Genomic DNA, 26,486 nt, shown 5'->3' with positions numbered 1-26,486 from the left:
CCCTTTTCCCACTGGTGAGTTTATCCTAGAACCTCCATTTTGTAGAGAGATCCAGGCCAGCTAAGCTTTAATTGTTCTCTGGGTTCTACTTTTGATGTTTAAACTTCAAAACCACCTTGCTGTGCTGGGTATCTTTAACCAGATTGGCTGAATGAAAACTTATTCTGCAAACTACTGACTAGGCAGTATTTGCACAGATTATACCTATTACCCCCCCCCCCAAAAAAAAAAACCACCCTACTGTTAGTACCTTGAAATGCCATAATAAATCCCTTACTATCAAGCTGGCTTTCCTGCGTAAGAACTCACAAATAATCAGCTGGCCTTTAGACAAGAATAATGTGGCCTAAGTTGGCCCCATGGATAAGTCTGAGAAGAAATCCAGTGTTGCACATTACTATACCAGAAGATCAATTCACTGTTCTAATGGATACTGAAGAACAGAAAAATGTAAAAAGCGCTGCTGATTTTACTGACTTCAAAGACTAAGACTGTACAACTTGAGAAACACTTGGAGAAAGAGGTGGAGCCAAGATGGCAGAATAAAGGCAGGGACTCAACATGCTCTCCCCCAAACTGATACAAATTCCTTTAAATAATAATTCTAAACAAATTTTAGAATATCAGAACAGACAAAAAGATGGGGTGAAACATGTTCCAGCCAAAGACAATTTAGATGGTTAGCACAGGGGTAAGAGTCCAGTGCAGTCCCAGTGCAGCAGGCAAGCAAAGTATTATAAGGCCTCAGACCTCTGAAACCGAGGCAGTACTGGAGGTTTCTAGACCTCTCAGCCCAGAGACACCAAAGGTCAGCAGAAAGGTTTGTCAGTAGGGTGAAAGGGTCTTGGGAAACCAACAAATCAGGAATGAGCTGTGCTGGTGGTGGCGGTGGCAGCACTTTCCAGAGGCCTCATTCAGCTCACAGGAGATCTCTTTACCAACACTGAGGAAGGACTTTGTTGATTTCGCCCAGTAAATCAACAGTGGAGTCACAGTGGAGTGGAGATACTCCTCACATTTCCAAGACAGGTTAAGAGTGCTTATTGTCAGGTCCCTAGAAAGATCTCTGAAAACAGCTTGGGAGAGTGCACCCACCACCCTGGAAATGGAACCCTACTTTAGCAAAGAGTTAAAAGTTGAATAATAGCTTGGGGAAATTAACAGACAATAGAAAACAATTCTGACATAAAAAGTTACTATGGTGATGGTGACAAAGAATATCAAACACACATTCAGAAGATAAAGTCAAAGCTCTCACATCCAAACCTTCAAGAAAAATAAGTGTTTGTCTCAGGCCCAAAAGGAATTTTGATCAACTAAGAGGTAGAGGAAAAACTGAGCAGAGAATTGAGACCAATGCAAAAGGAAATACAAAAAGCTGATGAAAAAGAAAGCCTAAAAAAGCAAAATTGGCCATCTGGGAAAGGAGGTAGAAAAGCTTACTGAAGAAAACAATTCCTTGAAAATTTGAATCAAGCAAATGGAAACTAAGCTAATCTTACAAGAAATCAAAAAAACAATAAAAATGTAGAAAATAATGTGAAATATCTCACTGAAAAAACAACTGACCAGGGAAACTCCAGGAGAAATAATTTTAAAATTATTGGTCTACCTGAAAACCATGATTGAAAAAAAAAAAGATCCTAGACATCATCTTTCAAGAAATTATCAAGGAAAACTGTCCTGATATCCAAGAATCAGAGGGTAAAATAGAAATTGAAAGACATTACTAATCTTAACTTGTAAAACAAATATCAAGATGAAAACTCTCAGGAATATTATAGCCAAATTCCAGAACTGCCAGGTTATGGAAAAAATATTGCAAGCATTCAGAAAGAAACAATTTGAGTATAGTGGAGCTACAGTCAGGATAACTCAAGATTTAGCCTTTCTAGATTAAAGGACTGGAGGGCTTGGAACATGATATTCCAGAGAGCATGGAGCTAGGATTATAACCAAGAATCACTTACCTAGCAAAACTAAGTATAATACTTTAAAAAAAAAAAAAAAGAAAAAAAAAGGTGGATGTTCAATGAAACAGAAGACTTTTCAAGCATTTGTGATGAAAAGAACAGAGTTTAATAGAAAATTTGATTTTCAAATATAGGACTTAGGAGAAGCATAAGGAGATAATCAGGAAAGGGATATCATAAGGGACTGTAATAAGATTTATTTGTTTACATTCCTACGAGACAGAGAGAGAGAGACAGACAGACAGACACTGACTGACTTGGAATTCAATAAAACTTATATGTGACCTCCATGTGACTTTTGGCCATAATTTTTTAGTAACATACTACAGAAATGAACAGGTATCAGTCACCAAAATCATTTGGTATTGGCTAAGAAATAGATTAGTTGATCAGTGGAATAGGTTAAGTACACAAGACAAAAAAGTCAACTATAGAAATCTAGTATTTGACAAACCCAAAGATCCTAACTTTTGGGATTAGAATTCATTATTTGACAAAAACTGCTGGGAAAACTGGAAATTAGTATGGCAGAAATTAGGCATGGACCCACACTTGATACCGTACACCAAAATAAGATCAAAATGGGTCCATGATTTAGGCATAAAGAACAAGATTGCAGATAAATTAGAGGAACATAGGATAGTTTACCTCTCAGACTTGTGGAGGAGGAAGCAATTGGTGACCAAAGATGAACTAGAGATCATTATTGATCACAAAATAGAAAATTTCGATTATCTCAAATTAAAAAGCCTTTGTACAAACAAAACTAATGCAAATAAAATGAGAAGGCAAGCAACAAACTGGGAAAACATTTTCACAGTTAAAGGTTCTGATAAAAGCCTCATTTCTAAAATATATAGAGAATTGACTCTAATTTATAAGAAATCAAGCCATTCTCCAATTGATAAATGGTCAAAGGATATGAACAGACAATTTTCAGATGATGAAACTGAAACTATTTCCACTCATATGAAAGAGTGTTCCAAATCACTATTGATCAGAGAAATGCAAATTAATACAACTCTGAGATACCACTACACACCTGTCAGATTGGCTAAGATGACAGGAAAAAAATAATGATGAATGTTGGAGGGGATGTGGGAAAATTAGGACATTGAGGCATTGTTGGTGGAGTTGTGAACGGATCCAACCATTCAGGAGAGCAATCTGGAATTATGCCCAAAAAGTTATCAAACTGTGCATACCCTTTGATCCAGCAGTGCTACTACTGGACTCATGCCTCAAAGAGATACTAAAGAAGGGAAAGGGACCTGTATGTGCCAAAATGTTTGTGGCAGCCCTGTTTGTAGTGGCCAGAAACTGGAAAATGAATGGATGCTCATCAATTGGAGAATGGTTGGGTAAATTGTGGTATATGAATGTTATGGAATATTACTGTTCTGTAAGAAATGACCAGCAGGAGGAATAAAAAAGCTTTGGAGAGACTTACATGAACTGATGCTAAGTGAAATGAGTAGAACCAGGAGATCATTATGTACCGCAACAACGATACTGTATGAGGACGTATTCTGATGGAAGTGGATTTCTTTGACAAAGAGAAGATCTAACTCAGTTTCAAATGATCAATGATGGACAGAAGCAGCTACATACAAAGAAAGAACACTGGGAAATGAATGTAGACTATTTGCATTTTTGTTTTTCTTCCCGGGTTATTTTTACCTTCTGAATCCAATTCTTCCTGTGCAACAAGAGAACTGTTCGGTTCTGCACACATATATTGTATCTCTTGTGACCTATTTAACATGTATAGGACTGCCTGCCATCTGGGGAAGGGGGTGGAGGAAGGAGGGGAAAAATCAGAACAGAAGTGAGTGCAAGGGATAATGTTGTAAAAAAAATTATCCAGGCATGGGTTCTGTCAATAAAAAGTTATAATTTAAAAAAAAAAAAAAGGTAACTGGGGAAAATTAAAAAATGTTAAAAAAAAAAATGAACAGGTATGAATTGAATATGAAAGCATAATATCTAAAAAAATTAAGGGGTGAGAAAGAAATGTATTAGAAGAATGGGAAAAGGAGAGGTGGAATGGCATAATTTATTTGCCACAAAAAGAGGCAAGAAAAAGCTTTTATAGTGGAGAGGAAAAGAAAGAGAAGAAGGAGTGAGTGAACTTTGCTCTCATCAGAACAGGCCCAAAATTGCAAATTCTGGGACATACATACTCAATATGGGTATAAAAATCTATCTTACCCTGCTAGAAAGCAGGAAGGGAAAGGATTCAGGAAGGGGGAGGTAGATGACAAAAAAGAGGACATATTGGGGGAGTAGGTAGTCAGTAGCAAAATACTTTTGAGAAGGGTCATAGTGAAAAGAGAGAATAATCAGAGGAAATACAGTTAGCAATAGTAATTGCGGAAAGAATTTTGAAGAAGTTTCTCTGATGAAAGCCTTATTTCTCAAATGTATAAGGAAATGAGTCAAATTTATTTTTAAAAAGAGAGAAAGTTTAGCTGGAGAATATCAACTGGCATAATTCCCATTTGAACAGATGACAATTGAGTATTTGAAAGAAGTATTCTCTCAATTAAACTAGGTAATAATTATCCTTATTAATTCTCATCAGCCAATTGATAACTTCTAAAATTGAGCCACACTCTTTTCAACAATGAGTTGGTTCAGGACAGTTCCAATGGTCTTGTGATGAAGAAAGTCATCTGCACCCAGAGAGAGAACTGTGGGAACTGAGTGTGGATCACAACATAGCATTTTCACTTTTTGTTGTTTGCTTGCATTTTGTTTTCTTTCTCATTTTTTCCCCTTTTTGATCTGGTTTTTCTCGTGCATCATGACAATCGTGGAAATATGTATAGAAGAATTGTACATGAGTTTAACATATATTGGATTACTTGTTGTCTAGAGGAAGGAAAAAATTTGGAACACAAGATTTTGCAAGGGTGAATGTTGAAAATTACCTATGTTTTGAAAATAAAAAACTTAAAAAATTTTGATTTAAACTTGTATCTTCTGATTATATTCCTCTGAGTCAAACTGTATGACTGTCTATAAAAGTCATGTATGTAATTTGATTTTCTGCAATTGTAAGTTACATGTGCCCTAGAATTTGATAACTTTTGTATGTGTCCAAGTATGTTAGATTAAGAAATAAATTGTTTTAGAAAGTCATTTGATTATATATAATCATATCTATTTTATCATAATGTTCAATTACAGTCTTTCTAAAGAGATTCTTAATAGTGATGGTTGAAGAGTGGATTCTTCAGTTTATTAAATAATATTTAATAAACTGGGGTGGGAATTGAGAGTTAATGTTGAATTAATTTTAAAATGCTTCAATTTTAGTAATCAAAATGAGAACACATATATACGGAAATACCTTAGAATGTGGAATAAGAATAAATAAGAATGGGCCAGTAGCAGATAGAGAGGTGTTCAACGTACCTATCTTGTAGGTTAGGAGTATGTTTCTTTATAACCTAGCGACATATAGAGATTTGCACACTGGACTTAGGTTTTTTTTCCCCCCATAAGTATTTTTTCTCATTATCAACTCCCTATAATGCAAACTGCCCTTCAGTACTGTTGATGATTAATGATATTCTTTTTACTGTTTCATTTGGCAATTAAATATGACCATTGGTCAATTGTTTATCATTATTCATGCTGTTGCTGCTACATGTTTAATGATTAGCATGGCATTATTTTATTTGCTAAATATAATTTTTATAAACTACTTGAAAAAAATATAGGCCTTCCAAGGCAATCCCAATAATAAATTTTGGATAGAAAACACCATCTGCATCCAGAAAAAGAACTATGGAAATTGAATGTAAATTAACATAGGCTATGTTCACTTTCCTGCCCCCCCCCACCTCCCCCCCACCCCATGGTTTTTCCTTTGTGTTCTGATTTTTCTCTCCTAACATGATTCATAAAGAAATGTATATTTTAAAAGTTAATATACATGTATAACTAGAAAAAAAAAACAATAAAGAAAAAAGAAAAAAAATGTCGGCTCACATGTTTAGTGATATTTGTAAACTGGAAACCCAGTCTCTTAATAATAGAACTGGATCAAGAAAAAAATTAAAATACAAACTACTTAGACAACATAATGACTTACAGTTATGGGTAGAAGATAGATGGCAAATCAACACTGGAGAGGTTGTTGCCAGGTGGGCGAAATGATACACTGTTGGTGGCGCTGTGCAACAGAACAACCATTTTGGAAATCAATTTGGAATTATAAAAATAATTAAAATACCCTTTGAATCACAGACTCTATTACTGAGTTTATACTGCAAGAAAACCATCAATAACTATCAATAATGAAATCCCCCAAATCACCAAAATATTCACAGCAGCACATGAAAGATAACGAAGAACTGGAAACAAAGAAGAGTCCTTCAAATGGGGAATGGCTAAATAAACTTGCACATGAATATAATGGAATATTATTATGCTTTGAGAAATTACAAATATGATTATAGATAAGCATAGAAAAATCCATATGAACTGATACAGAATGAAGTTAAGAAAACAACAAACACAATGACTGCAACAATATAAATGGAAAGAACCCCCCCCACACACACATATATACACACAGTAAATACCACACAATCATAAAGAATAATCATAGCTTTAAAGAAAAGACGAGAGAATTTTCCCAAACCATCTAGTTGGGAAGTCCACAGGGGCTGCACATATTTTCAGACTTTTTCAATGCATTGATCATCTTACTATTTTTTTCCCTTTCACCTTTAAAAAAACATTATTTGTTATAAGGGATGGTTCTCTGGGTTGGGGAGGGAAGAGGGATGGATGCTAAGGAAAACTATGATGATGTAAAAAATAAAAACTTAAGCCACTAGGAAATGATTTACATATCATCCCTTTTTTTGAGGTGAAGGACTTTAGTTATAAGAATAATGACCCTAATAAGAAAAGAGGACCTGGTGGTAAGGATACTGTTCTTAAGTCAAACAAAGATAATTCTCCTATTAAAGGATCCAAAGCCACATCTTCCATAGAAGATAGCTTAATACGGAATGAAGCAAGGGTTAGATCCTCAAAGCTGAACAGAGATGCAAAGCTGAAATTAAATATCATTGTACAGGAATACATACATTAAGCTGAATTTAGAATGCCTTTTTGGCAAAGTACCATGTCCTTCCAGGGAATACATACGGGAAGTTTGGGCCATTTGGATAAGAAAGATGAGTAGCTTACTAGAATGCCTCAGAGGATCAGTTTTTGGATTTGCAAAGGGTTCGATAATTACCCAGCCTGCACTAAGATGGAAAGCCTGTTAGCAAATAGCAGACATGACCTAGTATTGGTGGGATGCGATGGCAGATAGAACATTCCCATGTTCAATAATGCCAGAAAAGCCTGCTGACTTTGTACTGTGAATAGAAGCAGTCAAGTCTGAAGAAATAGCTGGAACTAGGTTGGAATAAGAGGGCCACCTTGTTGACAGCTCAGAGACCTCTACCAAATTTTAAAAAGCTCATGGAACTGGTACATAGGATAGAATAAGAGAACAAACTTGCCCTAGGAAGACTTGGATAAGAGCAATTATTATGTATTGGCTAAAGAAACACAGCAAAAAATGACATGGATAACAGCTGACGACACAGTTTGCAGATAATCTGTTACAAGATAGAACCAGAGACAAATCATTCTATATCTGAAGAAAAAAAAAGTTACAACAGTATGAAACAAAGTTATTATAGGCATAATAAAAGCAAAAAAGCAGAATTATCTCAATCTGTTACAATCAAAGCCTAAATGGACACATGAATGAGAAGTATCAGAACATCCCCCTTGGCTACCTTAGAAAGCAGAATGAGAATGACTAAAGAAAATGAGCAAGATATGACCTGAAGAATAGGGATCTAAGTGTGAACACACATCTGGTATATTTATAAACTAGGAAAGAATGACTTCAATTTACAAAAGGCAGGAGTTTATTACAAGTTCTGTCACATTCACATGTTTTAGTCAGCTGTCCATAGCAGGCAAAAAGAGATTGGGAAATATACTCATCTTTTTGCAGCCAAAGAGGTGGCTCAATGGATAGAGCAGTAGGTCTGGAGTTAGGAAGGTGCGAGTTCAAATTTAGCCTCAGGCATTTCTTAGCTGTGAGACCCTGATAAGCTGAACTTCTGTTTACCTTTATCCGCTGGAGAAGAACAGGCAGTATCTTTGCCAAGAAAACCCTATGTACATTATGGTCCACGGGCTCACAAAGAGCCAGATATAATTAGACACTATAAACAACTACAAATTCATCTCTACAGCAATTATTTCAGAAATGTGACTGTCATGAACCTTCATTATTACAACCATGCAGAAACCTCAATTAACTATTGCATTTTTATGAAAAAGTCTAAGGATAAGAAAATACTGATAAAGGATATTTTTTAAAAAATAATTTCTAGGACATGTCATGGAATCAACAGATTCCCTAATCCAATTTCTTGAAAAGGAGAATGGCATAGTCAAAAAAACCCACCACTTTAAATCAGCAGAGACTTGGATCTTTATGTATATCTTATCAACTAATCATGGATTTAGTCAATGTGAGAATTTGTTTTGCTGGACTATGAATGTTTGTGAGAGTTTGAGTACACACACACACACACACACACACACACACACACACACGTTTTAAGGAGGGGACAGTGGAAAGAAAAGATTATAAATATATATATTAAAAAAAAAAAAAAGACATGCACCCAAAAAGAGAAGGGCAGGAACCACTCCAGCGGGGTGGTTTTGTTTTTTGCTTTTTTTTAATGATCCTAAAAAACTTGAGCATCTATGTGTAAAAGTTGGTGTGAAGAACATAAAAGAGCTACAATATATTTATCTTCCCCTTAAGTAACTAGAAGTCAGAAAAATCCAGTTTACTAGAACATTGTAATAAAAAAAAAAACACATCATCAGGATTTTTTTACTATAGTTTTGTACAAATGAAAAAGAAACATCAGAAGATGTGTAAGCTTTTAATATGGAAGCTCAAATAAAATGAAAAATTTCCAGCAAAAATTCAAATTCCTCATCCTTTGAATCCAAACCTCAGATTATACCTCCCATAACACAAAATCAAATAGGACAATTATGAAGAAATTGAAGATATATATGTATATGTACATATTGTTATTTTTCTAAGATTAAAAGCAAATTTGAACAATAAAAGATCTTTACCACTGACAAGGGGGAACAGATTATTTCCTGAATTTTTTTCTTTTAATTTAATGTGGCTTGAAACCGCACCAAAAAAGTAGGAGAAACTTCCACCACAGGATCACCCAGAAGCTTGTTACCAAGTTCTCATTTGTAAATATGCAGACGAATGTACAAAGTTAGATTTTAATAGGCAGGATTACGGGAAATACAACCCTTGAACAAATTATAAGAATCCACAGGTTCAAAAAATGCTAGGGTTACTTACAGTCTAGCATTGATAACCTTTCTATACCAAAGTCCTCCACATACTGCCCCAAACATTCCAAGAAGCTACTTGGATCTTCCAGTGAGTTTCAATAAGGTGCTAGCTCTCCAGATGTTTTCCAATTCCATTTTCTCCTTACCTCCTTATTGCTGGTGTCAGGGTCCTTTTTTCTTTACCTACCCTGGGCAGAGAAAGAAGGTTTACAAGCAGCAAAATGATGCTTCTTTGTGTTCAGGTAGGAAGTTAGGATGACTACTTTATGTCACTTACCACAGAAACCGCTTAGGATTTTCAATTATGTAGTTCCATCACAAAGACAAAGAAATGGAAATTGAGAAAGTATTTATTATTATTGTTCTATAAGAATTATGAAAAGGTTTCAGAAAAACCTGGCAAGACATATATAAAATGATGTAGAGTGAGATGAGCTGAACCAGAAGAACAATTTATGAAATAACAATATCATAAACAACTTTAAAAAAGTAAGAAACTCTGATCATCAAAATGAACCACAATTCCTTTGTTTTTTTATTATTCATATCTAGATACATTCAGTATTTAGTACAGACTGAAACATATTTTCTTTCTTCTTTTTCTTTTTTCTTTCAGCCCAGCTGAGTGACCTGCCCAAAATACTGTGTCTATAGTGGAACAAGCAAAGGAAAAGAAAGAAGATGGGATGCTGTAATGCTAGAGTTATGAGATGCTTGGTCACTTGTCTTTCTCCTAGTACTTTATGCATATACCTACTCTTTCCAGTGAACCTGTGTATTTGTGGAAGATTACATTCTAACTAAGTTTAAAAGAGGAGATTTTTGACTACTTTTTGTACTATACCATTTCAATGCCATCAATATCACGCAATATATGCCTTTGCTTTGAGAGAGAAAAAAAAGACAGTGGCTGGGTTCATTAGCAGTTTACTGTTCAGACCCAACTCAGATCAGGAACTTATAAAGTTCAGACTACTTTGGGAGCACTGAAAGCTTACAGGTCCTCAGCTTGAATTGTCTCTAAGAGCTTGGAATAACACAATATTCAATATCCCAAGAAAGTAGCATCAGGACCAACCCATATATTCCCTCTAAAAGTACACAGAGCCTGGCCCTGAAATTCAAATCCAAAGTCAGAAAGGAGGCTGGAAGAATGAGCAAACACAGAAAAGAATTTCACCACAAAAAGTTATTATGGTGACAGGAATGCTCAAGGCACAAAGCTAGAAAAAGAAAATGACTCTATAACATCTACAATTAAAGCCACAAATAAAAACAGTTTGGACATAAATTCGACTAGAATTCTGATAGAAATAAAGCAAGTGTTTTAAAGAGATTTAAAATTTTTTTAAAATAAATGAAATGAAAATATAGAGGAACAGATGGAAAAGAAATGAGTTATGGGAGAAAGAGAATTAATTGCTTGGCACAAAAGATATAAAACTGCTCAGCCAACAAATTACTTGAAAATCAGAAAAGATCAAATAGAAGCCAATTTTTCTATGAGACATCAAGACATATTAAAACAAAGTCAAAAGACTGGAACAAACAAATGCAAGGTATACCAAAAACAATTGATCCAGAAAACAAAATTAGGGAGAAAAAAATTTAAGAATCACTGGAGTACCTGAATACCATGATCAAAAAGAAAGAAAAAGAGAGAGAGATAATAAGAGAGTACTTAGGTATGCTGCAAAGGTATCTTAAAAGAAAGCTATCTGAGAGATAGCTCAGAGATCTCTCAGAATTAGGGAATAAAGCAGAAATCGAAAGAATCTATTGATTATCTCAAAAAAAAAAAAAAAAAAAAAAGCAAAACAATAACAAAAACCCAGCAACAGTATAGGCAAAATCCAGAGCTTTCAGGTCAAATAAAACAAAAACACTGCAAGTAGCCAGAAAGAAAGAATTTCATGTACTAAGGAACCATAGTCAGGATCATAACATGATTAGCCAATAATCTAAAGGACTGGAGAAATTTTGGGAGAAAATGGGACTTTTAATGAAAAAGAATTTCCAATGATTCTTGAATTATAAAGAACCACAAAAGCAAATATCATCTGCAACGGGGATACACTAGAACCTTTTTCAAATAGAGGTGTCAAGCAAGGATGTCCATTCACCTCACTATTATTTGAAATAATTCTGGAAATTAGCAACAGCCATAAAAGAAAGAAATTAAAGGAATAAAGATAAGCAAAGAGGAGATAGAACTGTGCCTTTTTGTTGATGACTTGGAAATCCTAAGGAGTCAACAAAAATATTAATTGGGACAATTCAACAAATTATTCAACAAAGAAACAGGTCAGAAAGGGACAAGGAAGACAAGGGAAGGGCAGCTTGTTGGCACAGTGGATAGGTAGAATACCATGCCTATAGTTAGGAAAACTCATATACCTACGTTCAAATCTAGCCTCAGGCACTTAGTAGCTGTGTGACCCTGAGCAAGTCACTTAATACTGTTTGTCGCCTGTAAAATGAGCAAGAGAAGAAAATAGCAAATCACTCCAGTATCTTAGCAGAGGAAACCCTAATGGGGTGAGGAAGAGTCCATTAGGATCCAGCTGAATGAACAACAAAAGATTAAGGGAGGCATTAGTTTTAAGCAAAACAAACTAGGGATATGCAAGACTTTTTTTCTTGAGTTGGTAAAGAACAGGAATCCAAGAGGGATTCATAATTTGGGGAATAGCTGAACATGATGTGATATATAAATATGTCAGAATACTATTGCATGGTAAGAAATTATGAAAGGGATGGTTTTAGAAAATCTTGAGAGGCAGCTAGTTGGTGCAGTGGACAGAGCACCAGCTGAAGTCAGGAGGACCTAAGTTCAAATTTGGCCTCAGACACTTAACACTTCCTAGCTGTGTGACCCTGAGAAAGTCACTTAACCCCAATTGGCTCAGCAAAAAAAAAAAAAAAAAAAAAAATAATAATCTTGAAAAACATCTATGACTTGATGTGGAATGAACAGAAAACAACTTATACAATGACAACAATATGATAAGAATTAGGAACTTTGATCATTATCATGATTAACCATGATTCCAAAGGGATGGCAAATGATGAAACATGCTATGATCCTGCTGATAGAGATAAAAAAATTCAATGTGAAGAATAAGACATTTAATATTTTTGGACATAGTGAATATGGACATTTTTTTAGCTTAATTATACATGTTTGCAACAAGGATTTTGTCTTTCTTTTATTCTCAAATAGAGGAGGAAAAGTCTAAGTGGGAGATTTTTAATGATTTAATAATTAAAAAACAAAAAACCTCAAAAAAACACAAATGAAATAACACAAAGCACTTGGCACAGGTTCCTGGCGCACTGTAGGCACTTAGTAAATGGATTTCATTAATTTAACTTTTATAACGAGGCTTATGTTTACATTAATTTAACAATTTTTCTCACAGAACAAGATTAGTTAAACAAGATTATGAAAAAGTTAATAAAATACTTGAACTCTTTTCAAACATTTTTCAAACACTATTTCCATCCTACTGTTTTAAAAAATGTTAATAAATTTTCTAGAAATAACTTATTTGACATCTTATTCAAAGATCCTTTTGTGGAGTCACTACATTACTGCCAATTTCATTTCATTAAGAAGCCTAAAACTTCCTAGCCATTTAAACTCTCTGGATCTCAATGGATTGAATTAAATAGTCTCTAAGGTCCCTTACAGCCATGACATCCTGCAATTGTAAGTCTATGAAAACTTTATAGTAAAAATTGAAACTTTAGAATAGTTAAGTTATTAAGGTGTTCTTTGCTTTACAGAAAGATTCATCACAAGTTTCCTTTATATTGTGAGGCCCCAGAGTCCATTAAAACATAATGCAATTTATTAAAATTTAATTTTTAGCAAAGTTTTCCAGGAATATGGCTATCACATGGCTATCATCATAGTACAAGCTCACACTTAGACTACTTCAGTAATGCACCAATCACTCTCTCTGCCTCAAGTTTCTCTCCACTCCAGTCCGTTCTCCACTGAACTATCAAGCAGATCTCCCTAAAATACAGACCTGAGCACGCCACCCTCCCAGTTCAATCACCTTCAGGTATTTCTTACTACCTCAAAGACTAAATATAAAACCCTATAAATATAAAATTTTAAAAAGGTGCTTCATAATCTGGCCCTTTCTTATGTTTTATTCCCCTCCACATGCTTTGTGATCTAATGATTCTGGTATCTTTGATGTTCCTTACACAGGACACTCCATTTCCAAATGTCATATTTTCAGTGGCTTTTCCTCCATGCCTAGGATTCTCTTTTCTTCATCAGCTTCCAGGTTTCCTTCAATTTTAAGCTAAAGCCCTATCTTCTGCAAAAAGTCTATCATGGCCTTCTACTTCCACTGCTTTGAGAGTATATGCAATTGATTCTGCCTATATTTTGTTTGTACATAGTAATGTGCATATTGTCTCCCCAATTTAGATTTGAACTTATTGAGAGCAGAAGCTCTTTTTGGCCTCTCTTTGTGTTCTTAGCACTTAGCACAGAGCTGACATACAGGAGACACTTAAATGATTATTGATCTGACTTCTATAAAGTGAGGTATATTTGTTTTGTTTTGTTTAGTTTTTAAAAAGAAACAAACAAAAAAATCCTCAACAACCTTTATATTTATAAATTTAACACATAGTTGATCATACCATCTCTCTTTTTAATGGTCTTGGGAAGAGCAGGAAGGTAAACACAAGCTGCTATTGCTAAGTCATAAACAAGTTTAAATGGGAAATGATGAGATCTAGCATTATAATAAAGGTTAATATTCCTTTAAGAAAAATAAAATTAACTGATTCTGAGCAATATGCTGCACATTTACATAAATGTAAATATATTTTAAAAATAAATGCTAAATACATGTTTTTCAGACTTTCATGGAAGTAGTTCTAACATGATACATGTAATCTAAGGGAAGTAGATCACACAGTATTTTAAAACTTCGAAGATAGTCTAAAATTGGAAACAGGGAAAATAAAGGCTGTCAGTTTCATTTCAGAAAAAAAAAAGTACAGCATTCACGGTAAATAAAAGATCTGAAATTCTTAAGTTGTTTCATCATAGATTTTAAAGAAGGGAAAGGGACCTGTATGTGCAAGAATGTTTGTGGCAGCCCTTTGTAGTAGCCAGAAACTGAAAACTGAATGAATGCCCATCAGTTGGAGAATGGCTGAATAAATTATGGTATATGAATGTTATGGAATATTATTGTTCTGTAAGAAATGACCAGCAGCATGATTTCAGAAAGGCCTGGAGAGACTTACATGAACTAATGCTGAGTGAAACGAGCAGGACCAGGAGATCATTATATACTTCAACAACAATACTATATGATGATCAGTTCTGATGGACCTGGCCATCTTCAGCAATGAGATGAACCAAATCACTTCCAATGGAGCAGTAATGAACTGAACCAGCTACGCCCAGCAAAAGAACTCTGCGAGATAACTCTGAACCACTACATAGAATTTCCAATCCCTCTATTTTTGTCCACCTGAATTTTTGATTTCCTTCACAGGCTAATAGTACACTATTTCAAAGTCCGATTCTTTTTGTATAGCAAAATAACTGTATGGACATGTATACATATATTGTACTTAACTTATACTTTAACATATTTAACATATTTAACATATATTGGTCAACCTGCCATCTGGGGGAGTAGGTGGAGTGAGGGAGGGGAAAAAATTGGAACAAAAGGTTGGCAATTGTCAATGCTGAAAAATTACCCAGCATATATCTTGTAAATAAAAAGCTATAATAATAAAAAAAAAAGTTGTTTCATCATAGGACTTTTCATTTTTCTTTCTCAGCTAAAATATTTTAAACTAAGACATTAACTCAATTTTTATCCATCAAGACAGTCTGTTTGTTATAAGAAAAAAATTCCTAAAAAATCATCATGTGAAGAGAGTTGGAAAGACTGACTGCAATTCAGATCCCAAATAGCTAAAATAATATCAAAATAAAAACAGCATTAATAGCCTTTTTAAAAGCCTTTTTTATTCAAAGAATTGTAACTTATGTTCTCCACTGGTCATCTGTACTTTTTGATGTAACTTGTTCCTATAGCACAACTTCAATGCAAAGTCACCACCAATAAATTCCTTTACTCTATGCAGATATTTTAAAATTAATTTTTCTTCTTAAAGTAACAAATTAGAATGTTTACTTGTCCATGCATAGAACAGAAGAGGACTGTCATGAAAGTCAAGGTATCTATCACATTTAACTTATTTTTCTTGAGCACATAAGATCAATCTATAGTTAAAGGAAATATATTGAAAAATGAACTTAAGGCTAAGCACTAAAATCAAAGGTAATTATCCAAATGCATTCCAAATCTCAAATATACATCTCAACAATAAACTCTTCCTTAGGAACACAGAATCTGCAATCACTGTGTGATTTGTCAAGTGAAATTCAATGAAAATGACTTGTCAAGATCAGATAATATTAACATTTGCTACTGATTTCATACCACAATCTTCCACTGAAACTTTTGCAATTTACAGAAATTCATAAAGTCCGAAGTATTATAAAAGTGTAATCCACAACACACAAATGTTGAGTTCTCAGTAACAAAAACCCTCTTTCCTCACAGTTAAATCAGAAAAAAAAGACACACAGAAGACCAGTATAAGGATGAAATATCATCATTTTATGCCAGACATCTCCCAGAAAAAGAAAAAAACATAACTGACTAAATCTATTTCTATATTCTAATCATATGAATGAAGTTGAGTTTTGAAATATTTTATAAAGGTAAATTAATGTAATCAAATCAGAGCTCTCTTATAAATAATACTGATAAAGAAACTAACAGATGGTAATGATAATGGTAATGTAACAATTTATTAGCCCTTTGACATTATAAAGAACTTTTACATTATCATTTGATTCTCATAAGTCTGTAAGGTAGACTGTATTTATAAAATATTCTTATTTTACGAGGAAACAAAGGCTCAAAAAGGTTCAATGTCACATTGTTAACAAATGGCACCATTAGAATGTCACTTAAGTGGCACAACCTTCCTGTTTCAAGACCAGAGTTCTTTCTAACACATCTATCATTAATTCCTTTTAAATACTAGTTATGAGGCTAATTTCTCAAAATGAAATGGTAAAACTTTTCTATGAATAATAGGTCTCTGGGTGATGCATATATATATTAAATATAAAAATTAATTTTTATGTTTCTATTCAAAGAAAAATTAAGTTTTATTATATCGAATCTTATTATGAAAACAGTTCTCTACAATTAACATCTAAGTATATAATTTACAATTTCATACCCCCATCTTAGATATTTTATGTATTTTCCAAAAAGAAAAATAAGCAACTATATTTATTTTTGGCAATTTTTTTTATAAATGTGAAGCACTAAAATGTTTGTATGGTTCATAATACCAAGCCAAAGGTTTTTCTTTGTTCATTAAAAGACTCTAGAAGAAGAAAAACAATATTTTATTGGCTCTGAGGTACTTTCTTGTTTTTAAGTTTAAGCTATTGGTAACTGTTTTTGTACATATCCTTTTTTACAGAAACAGAACTTTTTAGTGAGGGATTCTTTTATGAAAAATAGATGACTTTTACTTTTATAATAAAAGCTTACATTTAAATAGTATTTCAAGATTTTCAAAAGCGTTTTATTTACACTATCTCATTTGATCCTCACAATAACCATGTGAAGAAGGTGCTATTATTTTAAAGATGAGGAAACTAAGATCTAAAGAAATAACATGCTCAAGAGGGTCACGTAAGGTAAAAAGCTTTTGAAGCAGGATTTGAATTCAGTTCTTCCTGGCTTCAAGATCAATGAACTATTAGATAACAGCTATTTCTGTGTGTGAGAAGAAAAGTTTGCTTCTTTACCTTCATTTAAAAATCTACTTTTTCAAAAAGTAGCTTAACTAAATTTCATTATATTCATTAGAATACTTTTCTAACCAAACTTGAATATTTCCATTAAATAGAGTTAATGTCAAGTATTTTAACAGCAAGAGTAAAGAATATTAAAGAATGTCTATTATATTACTCTAAAAGATTTTGGTTTTTCCTTAAATATTCAAATTTAACTGTCATTTCACTTTTCTTGAAATATTTAAAATTAAAGACTCAAATCCCAATATTACTCATATGATTCACATCTATAGTCAGGACTCCCTTTTAATGGTGATATGACTATTTTTAAGCTGTGTTGGTTGGATTTTATTTAATAAAAATTAAAATCTGAGGAGTGGAGAAAACCCTAGATTTAGAATTAGACTGCCCAGGATCTAATGCTTGTTCCACTAACCTGTCTATTTTTGGATTAAGTTACTTAACCTCTCAGGGCCTTAGTTTTCTTATCTATAAAATGAGCCAGCAGAATTAATTATGATAAGGTCTTTTAATGTTTTTTCTTACTCTAAAAATCTTATGAGTTTATGAATCCACATTTTAAATTAATTAAATATGCCAAAAACCTCACAAAAAACCTGAAATAGAGTAAGTCACTTAAATTTCAAATACTTGCACCATAATCTAACCTAAGTAGTTATATGATTCAGTAGATGGAAAACTATGCTTGGAGTCAGGAAGCCGCCCAGTTCAAATCCAGGTTCAGACACGTATTATGTGTATGACCTTAGACAAGTCACAATCTGTTTCAGTTTTCTCAACAGAAAAATGAAGTTAATAATAGGACTAGCCTCTCAGAGTTATTGTGAGCAATAATTGAGATCATATATGCAAAAGATTTTGCATAGTATGTGCACATAACTGGCATCATATAAATGCTAGCTATTATATTAATCAACCTTTAAATTAAGGCTCCATTCAACTGCAAAGCTAGTAAATGACCAGTTACCAATCATCTTTAGTAACGAACACATTTGATGATGTAACGTCATCATTCACACACTTTAAAGATGTTCATTACCAGTGGTTTTTCGAAAAGTTTTATTGAGTTCTAAGTTGATAGGGCTAAAAAGGGAAACCAAGGAGAAATATTTTCACAGACAAAAAGACCACAGAAGAAGGCTGTCTCCTTCAGAGATGAAACCTAAATTTCAACTCCAAGGTCTACAAAACTGAAAGTCCAATACACATATAACTAGCAAAAAGGATTTTAGGAGAGCCTAAGACCCTAATCATGGAGGTAGAATATGATATAATAGAAGCAGAACTATTTTTGAAGTCAGAGTCCTAAGTTGAAATCACCGATCTCAACTGAATCATATAACCATTCTGGGTTTTCCATTCCTCAGCTTTAAAATGAGAATAACTTCTAGCATCCTTTTTACTTCAAAACTCTATAATCAAGTAGAGACTATCTAGATTCCCAAACCTCCTTCAGGCTTGATATTTTCAAAAGAGATATTTTTTTTCTCCTGTCATTTGTTCTATCAACTGATTTCCCAGCATAAAATTTTCAGGAATTGCCTACATATTGCCTACATACCAACCACGAACTAACACAAGCACAAAAAACTAATGAAATCATCCAAACTTCTTAAAATTAAGGCATCTGAACAGCACTGCATAAAGGTATCATTAACAAAAGGACATTATAGTTACACAACTTAATACCTTAATAATGCCCTTAACTAGCATCATGGCAGCTTGATGATACAATTCATAGAGTGCTGGGCCTAAAGTCAGGAAAATTCATCTTCCTGAGTTCAAATCTGGCCTTAGACACTTACTGGCTTTATGATCCTAAACAAGTCCCCTATTTGCATCAATTTCCTCAATAGGTAAAATGAAGTGGAGAAGGACCACTCCAGTATCTTTGCCAAAAAACAAAACAAAACAAAAAAACAAAAAGCCATGAATAGTTGGACTCAACTGAAAAAACTAACCAGTATTGTCACAGGAGCAAATATCAAATTAATTATTGCTATTTTTAAGATTACTTTCAAGACCACAGGATAAAGAGATCTTTATCCTTAAGAGATCACTTAAGAGATCTAATAACTTCATTTTGCAGACAGGAAACAGTCGCCCAAATAAGTGAAAGTAATTTGTTCAACAGCATGAAGTTACTAAGTAGCAAAGCAGGTATTTGAATGGTTTATCACTCTGAATTCAATGCTCTTTCCAGTCTATTTTCTCCAATTATTTTCAAGTATTAAATACTTCAGAGGATAAGTGATTTCATTACTGTGTGGATCATATTTTTGCAAAATATGCAGAGAAGGTATCAAGTCACACTATAAAGTTCTATAAAACAAGCTCAGTTGTTGTAATGTGATCATAATTGCTACTAGAAATATCACTATAACGAAATGAAGGAAAACTAAGCATCACATATACTAAACTTATTTCCTTCACAAGCAAACAGTTTATTAGAAAGAATAATGGACTTGGGAAACAGGGGAATGGTTAAAATCCAACTGAAGCATTTATTAGCTGGTCAAGTTATTCTCTGACTCTCCCTTTCCCTCAGATGTAAAATGGAGACAGTATTATCTGCATTATCCACTTCAAATGGTTATTGTGGGTAATAGAGATAATTTAGTCTACTCTCATTTCTGATACCTAAACTGATGACATTTCAATGCTTACTATCAAATACTGTAAGTAAATGTGAGTCTAATGAGGATAAAGCTAATAAGCATGAAAAGAAAAAAATAGTTATATCTGAAAAAAAAATTTAATGACAAAATGCTTCCTCAAATAATACAACCTTTCTGAAGAAGAATTTGAAACTATGCCCAAAGGGCCATCAAACTGTGCATACCTTTTGATCCAGCAGTATCTCCACTAAGTCTATATCCCAAAGAGATCATAAAAGAGGGAAAAGAACCCACACATGCAAAAATGTTTGTAGCAGCCCTTTTTGTAGTGGCAAGAACTGAAAATTGAATAGATGCCCATCAGTTGGGAAATGGCTAAATAAGTTATGGTATATGAATGTAATGGAATATTGTTTTATAAAAAATGATGAGCCTGGAAAGACTTATATGAACTGATGTTGAGTGAAGTGAGCAGAACCAAGAGAACATCACTATAACGAAATGAAGGAAAACTAAGCATCACATATACTAAACTTATTTCCTTCACAAGCAAACAGTTTATTAGAAAGAATAATGGACTTGGGAAACAGGGGAATGGTTAAAATCCAACTGAAGCATTTATTAGCTGGTCAAGTTATTCTTGTAAACAATAATAACAAGATTATGTGATGATGAATTGTGCTAAGTGACTTCAAGAATGAGGTGATTCAAGGGAATTTCAATACACTTGGGATGGAAAATGTTATCTGCATCTAGAAAGAGAACTATGGAAACTGAATGTGGATCAAAGCAAAGTATTTTCACTTTTTTTGTAGTTGTTGTTTGCTTGGGTTTTTTTCCCCCCTTTCTCGTGTTTTTTTTTTTTTAATCTGATTTTTCTTGCTTGGCATGACAAATATGGAAATATATTTAGAAGAACTATATGTATTTAACCTATATCAACTTGCTTGCTGTCTTGGGGAAGGGGAAAATAAAGGAGGGACGGAGAAAAATTTGGAATACAAAGTTTTTCAAAAACGGATGCTGAAAACTCTCTTTGCATATATTTGGAAAAATAAAATACTAATGGAAAAAAAGAAGCTTCCTCAGGAGAAATATGGATAATAGGGCACAAGGTTCAACAGTAAAACTGAGATATCAACAGCTTCAGAGAAAACTAAGGCTCAAAACCAAAAATGACTAAGAACCCCTAGAGTAACAGTTCTCAAACTTTTTGGCATCAGGAATCCTTTATATTTTATAAGAATTAATGAAGACCATCACCTCCAATTTTTGTGTATGTGGGTCATATCTATCAATATTTACTGTATTAGTAAGTAAAATATCTTAGTTATTATTATGAAAGTAGTTTTGACCTTGCAAACTCCCAAAAGAATTTCAGGGATCCCACAGACATCCCTAGATTATATATTTTGAGATATACAAAATACACTGTAATGTTTTAAGACTACACTGCCTAGAGTAACCTATTGGGAACAACTTTTTAGATTGATATTATAAAGAAATTACTCATTTCCTCCAAGAAAAACCATTATAGAATTATATCCTGATCAAAATCGCTACTAACTAGGAAGTCAAAATTTCTGCATTACTTCTTCAAAGTGAATTTCTATAAGAACTAACCATTGTGGAGTTCAGACTCATTCAGAAGATAGCTACGATCTAGGGTTTAAGGCCTACACCTCTTCCACTCTATTTTGAAAAAAACTATAATTTTATTGGCATAAGTATTGAGTCTAGCTATCCTAATAACAAATGTTCTTAAAACTCTGTGCTTTGTGTTATGTTTTGCATACATCCTTTACATAAAGGATGTACTCCACATGTTACAAGTTTTTCTTTTGGTATTTTATCAAGAGTATCAATGTATCATTCATACTGTTCAATCACTGTTTTTTTCTCAATATATGGCTGGCATATTTCTTTTCCCAAGCATACAAATTCTCACTATTTTTTAAACTATACCTCAGTCTAAATATCACTAGTAATGTTGTACAACCTTCTTAAGCTTGTAATCCATTTTTTCTATCAGTTTTAATTCTTTTGAAATCACTATTTCCTAGTGTTTATAGCTATATATCATTATTGGAAGACTTTTAAACAGATGGGTCAGGAAGAAGCAGTCGGATTACTGAAAGCACCAAACATTTCCCAAACTCGACCTAGTTTTTTTCTTCCTCCTCCTGTTCAATTCTAAGCCTAGCTCATAATCCACCTGCAGCATTTCTACTTGGTATATTGAGACTAACTGAATGGAATGCTGCATGTTGCAATTTGGGCAACATATATTTTTCATCCATTTTGCTTTTTTCAATGCTCTTTTCTTTGTATTACTGTGAATTTTACTGAGATGGCTTTGTATATTCCAAGGTGATTTTAAGAAAGATCAACAGAACATTCTTCCATGGCCTTGGGTTTATAAATACCACTCCTTAAAATGTTTCCACAAATGTTAATGTACTTCAAACCTACCTTGAAAGAGAACTATGCTGAAGAAGTTAAATTTTCTTTATGATTATCTAGAATGTTTAGGAATTCTTTCTAGAATAATTTTTTAAATAGGCACTAACAGTTAATAAATAGAGTTCCAAAATATTCCAGTGAAACCCTAAGAAGTCACTACATTGTTGTTTATAATTCTGTCCATGTTCTTCTTTGTATTCAAAGGCAAGGATTCTAGTGTTTTGACACACATATATATACACACACACACACACATACATGATAGATGTGATTTCTGACCCACTATTCCTTTCAACATTGGGTATATCTAAAGAATCTTACTGTCTGTAGTTGGTTTTCTCTTCATTCCATGGGTTGTATAAAGCTTTTGAAAACAAGAAAAGGACTGACTCACTTTGAACAGTGTCTATCATGGAACCGTGTACAAATAAGGGATTAGCAAATATTTTGGGCTGATTTTTCTGATGAACAGGCTCCCCTATCTCTGTTGCTTAAGTTGATTATTTTGTAGCGCTTGCTTCCCATTGGTCAAGGCCTATAATACATGGCTTGAAGTTTTTCTTCATCAAGTCTTTAACAGTGTTCTTCCACAAACTCTATCTGCTATTGCCCCACTTAAAACTTACCATACGGGAGCTATTGCAGTTAGCATCCTTATTAGGCTGGTGGACTGACTGTGCTTTAAAGCTCTTGTTGATGGTCCTGTCTTGTCATTCATTGTTGGTTACAGCAGTGATGACAATGATGAGACTTCAAGTAAATAAGATATGTCCTTTCTGTCAGCTGAAGACTCACACCCACATAGAAGGTCAGACGTAATCGGCTCTCCTACAGCCTTTCAGCTTAGTTTGGAACCTAATCCCACACTGCTACACCATTCTTCCCCATCTCCTAGGGTACTGACAGAGATGAAAGACGATAGTGAATCCATTAATAAGCAATCCAGTCTTCTAGGTACACTAATTTAAATAGCTCCACAAATTCTGAAGTTAAGATTTCTTATTTTTATCTTCCAGGTGAAAGATAACATGTGCCTGAAATTCAACTTAATATTAAAAAAAAAAAAAAAGAAGAAAGAAAGCAGCAAAATAATTAACACAAACTAACCTAATTTCAATTAGCTTTCTATATGGAGTAACATTTTTTCCATCTCCATGAGATATAAATAGAACCTGACAATGGACAGAAACAGCCAAGGTTTTGCTGTTAAAAATAGATTTTAGTGACAAATTCTATGACTACTGAGATACCTAAGAAATCTAAGAACACCTACAATACTATGTTCCTCTATACAAAATATCTAATAAACAGCTTAAGTTTAAGGATAGACAAAAATGAAGATGAAAATAAAAACAGAGCCTTTACTTCTAATTTCCTTTTCAAGTCTGACACTTCATGCTTTTTCTTATGTGACTGAAGAGATTTGACCCTTAGTATCTCTTAACAAAGATTGCCTCCTGTACTTATTTAGTCAAATTTTAGCTGCAACGAAAATACCTAGTAATCCTGAAAAACAAACAAACAAACAAAAAAACCCCAAACAAACTTGATGAAAATAACAAGGTTCTAGTACAAATCTTATCATGGTTATGTGATGCTTTTAGACATTTTTAGATATACTATGGCATAAAAGAGTCATAGAAGGGTTGGTAGAAGGCGCTCCCCACAAACTGTCAAAACTATAAATTCTTTACAAGTTTGGATATTATATTTTGAATCACTAAAAACTCTTACATTTTAAAATTTACTTAGAAAGTTTGATTGACAGAATGAACGACAACATTCAAGACTGTAAAAAATTTTAAAGGAAATTAAATAATACTACAACACAAGGACAGGGATAGGGAGGGACAGACTTGTAATTTCACTGACAGGCAATTACATTCTTTGAGAGTTGCCTAGGGCATTGAGAAATTAAGTGACTTGACAGATCTAGAAGCTTAACTTTAACCCAAGTCTCTCAGGCCCTGAGGTCTGCTTACATTCAACAAAGCCAGATTGCCTACCACAAGGCTCCCTTAAATCAAAATCTATGTAATATACCTAAACTGATGATTTATTAAACCCCAAACTGCTAAAACACGAGGCCTAATTATTTTTCCATTGTAGAATCTGCTTAGAGCATCCAGTACTCTCACTTTTTTCTAGGATAACAACATGCTCAAATAATTCTGCAAATATATCTGACAACAAATTATAGACAAAATAGAAAAGGAACAAGATTTTCCAGTTCCACTTCACCAATTCTTTCAGTTGCTATTTTGTTTTGAGGCATACTGTTGGAATGAAAAACAAAGCCAAACCCCTCAATCGAAAACTGGAAAAGACAAGTGTATTTTTCCCCCTAACTCCAGTCATGCAAATGCTTTTAAAAAACGCAATAAAATGTTAAAAATTAGGCAAATAAACATATTTTCCATCAAGAAATACTCTTTATACATTAAAGTAAAATGGCCTTAGGATTCCCCCCACAATTAAAAAAAAAGTATCGAATAAACGTTATAGGGGCCTAGTATTAAAAGGAATAGCAAATTGGCATATTCCTTTTGGTTAAAAAGTATTAGCATCCAAATTCTATAGGGAAAACACGTCCCCAAATCCAACCCCCAAAATCATTTATCAAGATACCTCACTAAGGCAACATTAACACAGGACCAATGAATAAGTGACCAAATCCAGGAAATCGCCTCCGTCTCTTCCTCCCTAATCCAGGATTTCCAAGGCCTATCTACAATTCTCAATCTTTCATTGCCCAGGCGTCTTACTATTTCACACCAGATACGTCCCTGGAAGGCTGACACTTTTCCCCATAAGGTTCCACAGGTTCTCTCTCTTCATGCCTCCATTTCCATAACCCTCTTCCGTTACCTCTTCTAACCCCCTCTTTTACCAAAGCTGCTCACTACCCAGCTTCTCCTTATGGAACCTCCTCCCCAATTTTCTTTTCCCCCTTCCATACAAATTCCCTTTCCACTACTCACTTCCCTAACCCAAATATCACATCCCCTCCCAGCTTCCCCTCCGGTTTCTCCGCCCCACGTCCCCTCCCCCTATTCCTCGTCTCGGTGTCCCCTCCCCCAGTTTCTTCCAATTCCGGTTCCTCAATTACACGTACCCCAAGTGGGTGTCCCCGTACTCTAGCCTCCATCCAGGCCAGTGGTGGTGTCCTCCCCTCCAGGTCAGGGCTCCCGAAGCCTCCCCTGTCTCCGCCAGAATCCTCCCCTCCGACCCTCCCTGCCACGGCGGGGGTCTCCACGCCCCAGGATCCCTCAGCTTTACTGCCCCGACTCGCCGCCCTTCCCCCTCTCCCGTGGTGGCGGCGCTGCGGCATCTCCTCTCCCCACCCCCGCGCCCGTGGCTCCATCTTGGCCTTCCGCGGCCCCAACGCTGGCGGGCTACGTGTAAAGGAGAGCAAGAAACCGGGCCTGAGCGCCGGCGCCAGGAACAGGAGGCCTGGCCCGGCCTCTCTCCTTAGACGCTTACCTGCTCCGGCTACAGCTGGCCGGCCGGCTCGGCTCGGCTAGTCCGTGTGTGCCTCTGGCTCCGCACCCGGTGCTGGGCCTGGGCCGCACAGTCTCCACAGCCGGTGACCGCTCCTCCGTGAGACCCTGGGCGGCGGCGGCGGCGGCGGCGATAGAGGTAGGGGTGAAGGGGGCGGGGTGACGAGCCGGAGGAAGAGAAGTCGCGCGCGCTCACGCAACACGCTGCCCTGCGTGCGCGTTTCCAAAGTCACCCTCCCCCCCCCCCCCCACCCCCCGCTCAGGAGCGCGCGGCGGGAGGTTGGGAGGAGAAATGAGGCTGGCTATGGGCACGCGCACGTAGTAGGAGTTTGGTCGGGCGTGGGAAAAGGGGCGGGGCACGCATTAGAGCATCCCTAGAGAAGTCTCCTATCCGGAGCCGGCATCAACTTGCCTGTCTTCCTTCAACCTCCCGATTTCTCGGAGGAAGAAACGAGTCTTTACACATACGCGGCGGTGAGCCAGTTGCTACCAACCTGCACCGGTGGCGGGTCAGTGGGGCTGCCTGCGTTCGTCAATCCAGGGCGGCGGCTTGTGGCCTCCGGCTGAAGCCGGACGGAGGCTGTTGCTTCTGGGA

The 26,486-nt window shown here is 35.1% G+C and overlaps 1 protein-coding gene across 3 annotated transcripts in view; it reads right to left on the bottom strand.

The window, feature by feature from the left end:
* DNAJC5 (DnaJ heat shock protein family (Hsp40) member C5) overlaps nucleotides 1-26,094 on the bottom strand; it is a 54,268-nt gene extending 28,174 nt beyond the window's left edge. The window contains exons 1-2 of one of the 3 annotated variants that reach the window (XM_031951819.1): nucleotides 25,875-26,092; nucleotides 23,018-23,290 (exon numbers count right to left, since the gene is read on the bottom strand). The gene's annotated coding sequence lies outside the window, so the exon portion shown is untranslated. Of the gene's footprint in view, nucleotides 1-23,017; nucleotides 23,291-25,874 lie in introns of all 3 variants that reach the window. The other 2 variants (XR_001120297.3, XM_003757555.4) reach the window with 2 other exon arrangements.
* Nucleotides 26,095-26,486: the final 392 nt, after the last annotated feature.

This window comes from Sarcophilus harrisii, chromosome 2 (genome assembly GCF_902635505.1).
Source record: "Sarcophilus harrisii chromosome 2, mSarHar1.11, whole genome shotgun sequence".
NCBI lineage: Eukaryota > Metazoa > Chordata > Mammalia > Dasyuromorphia > Dasyuridae > Sarcophilus > Sarcophilus harrisii.
This window is presented reverse-complemented; position numbering and strand designations above follow the sequence as displayed.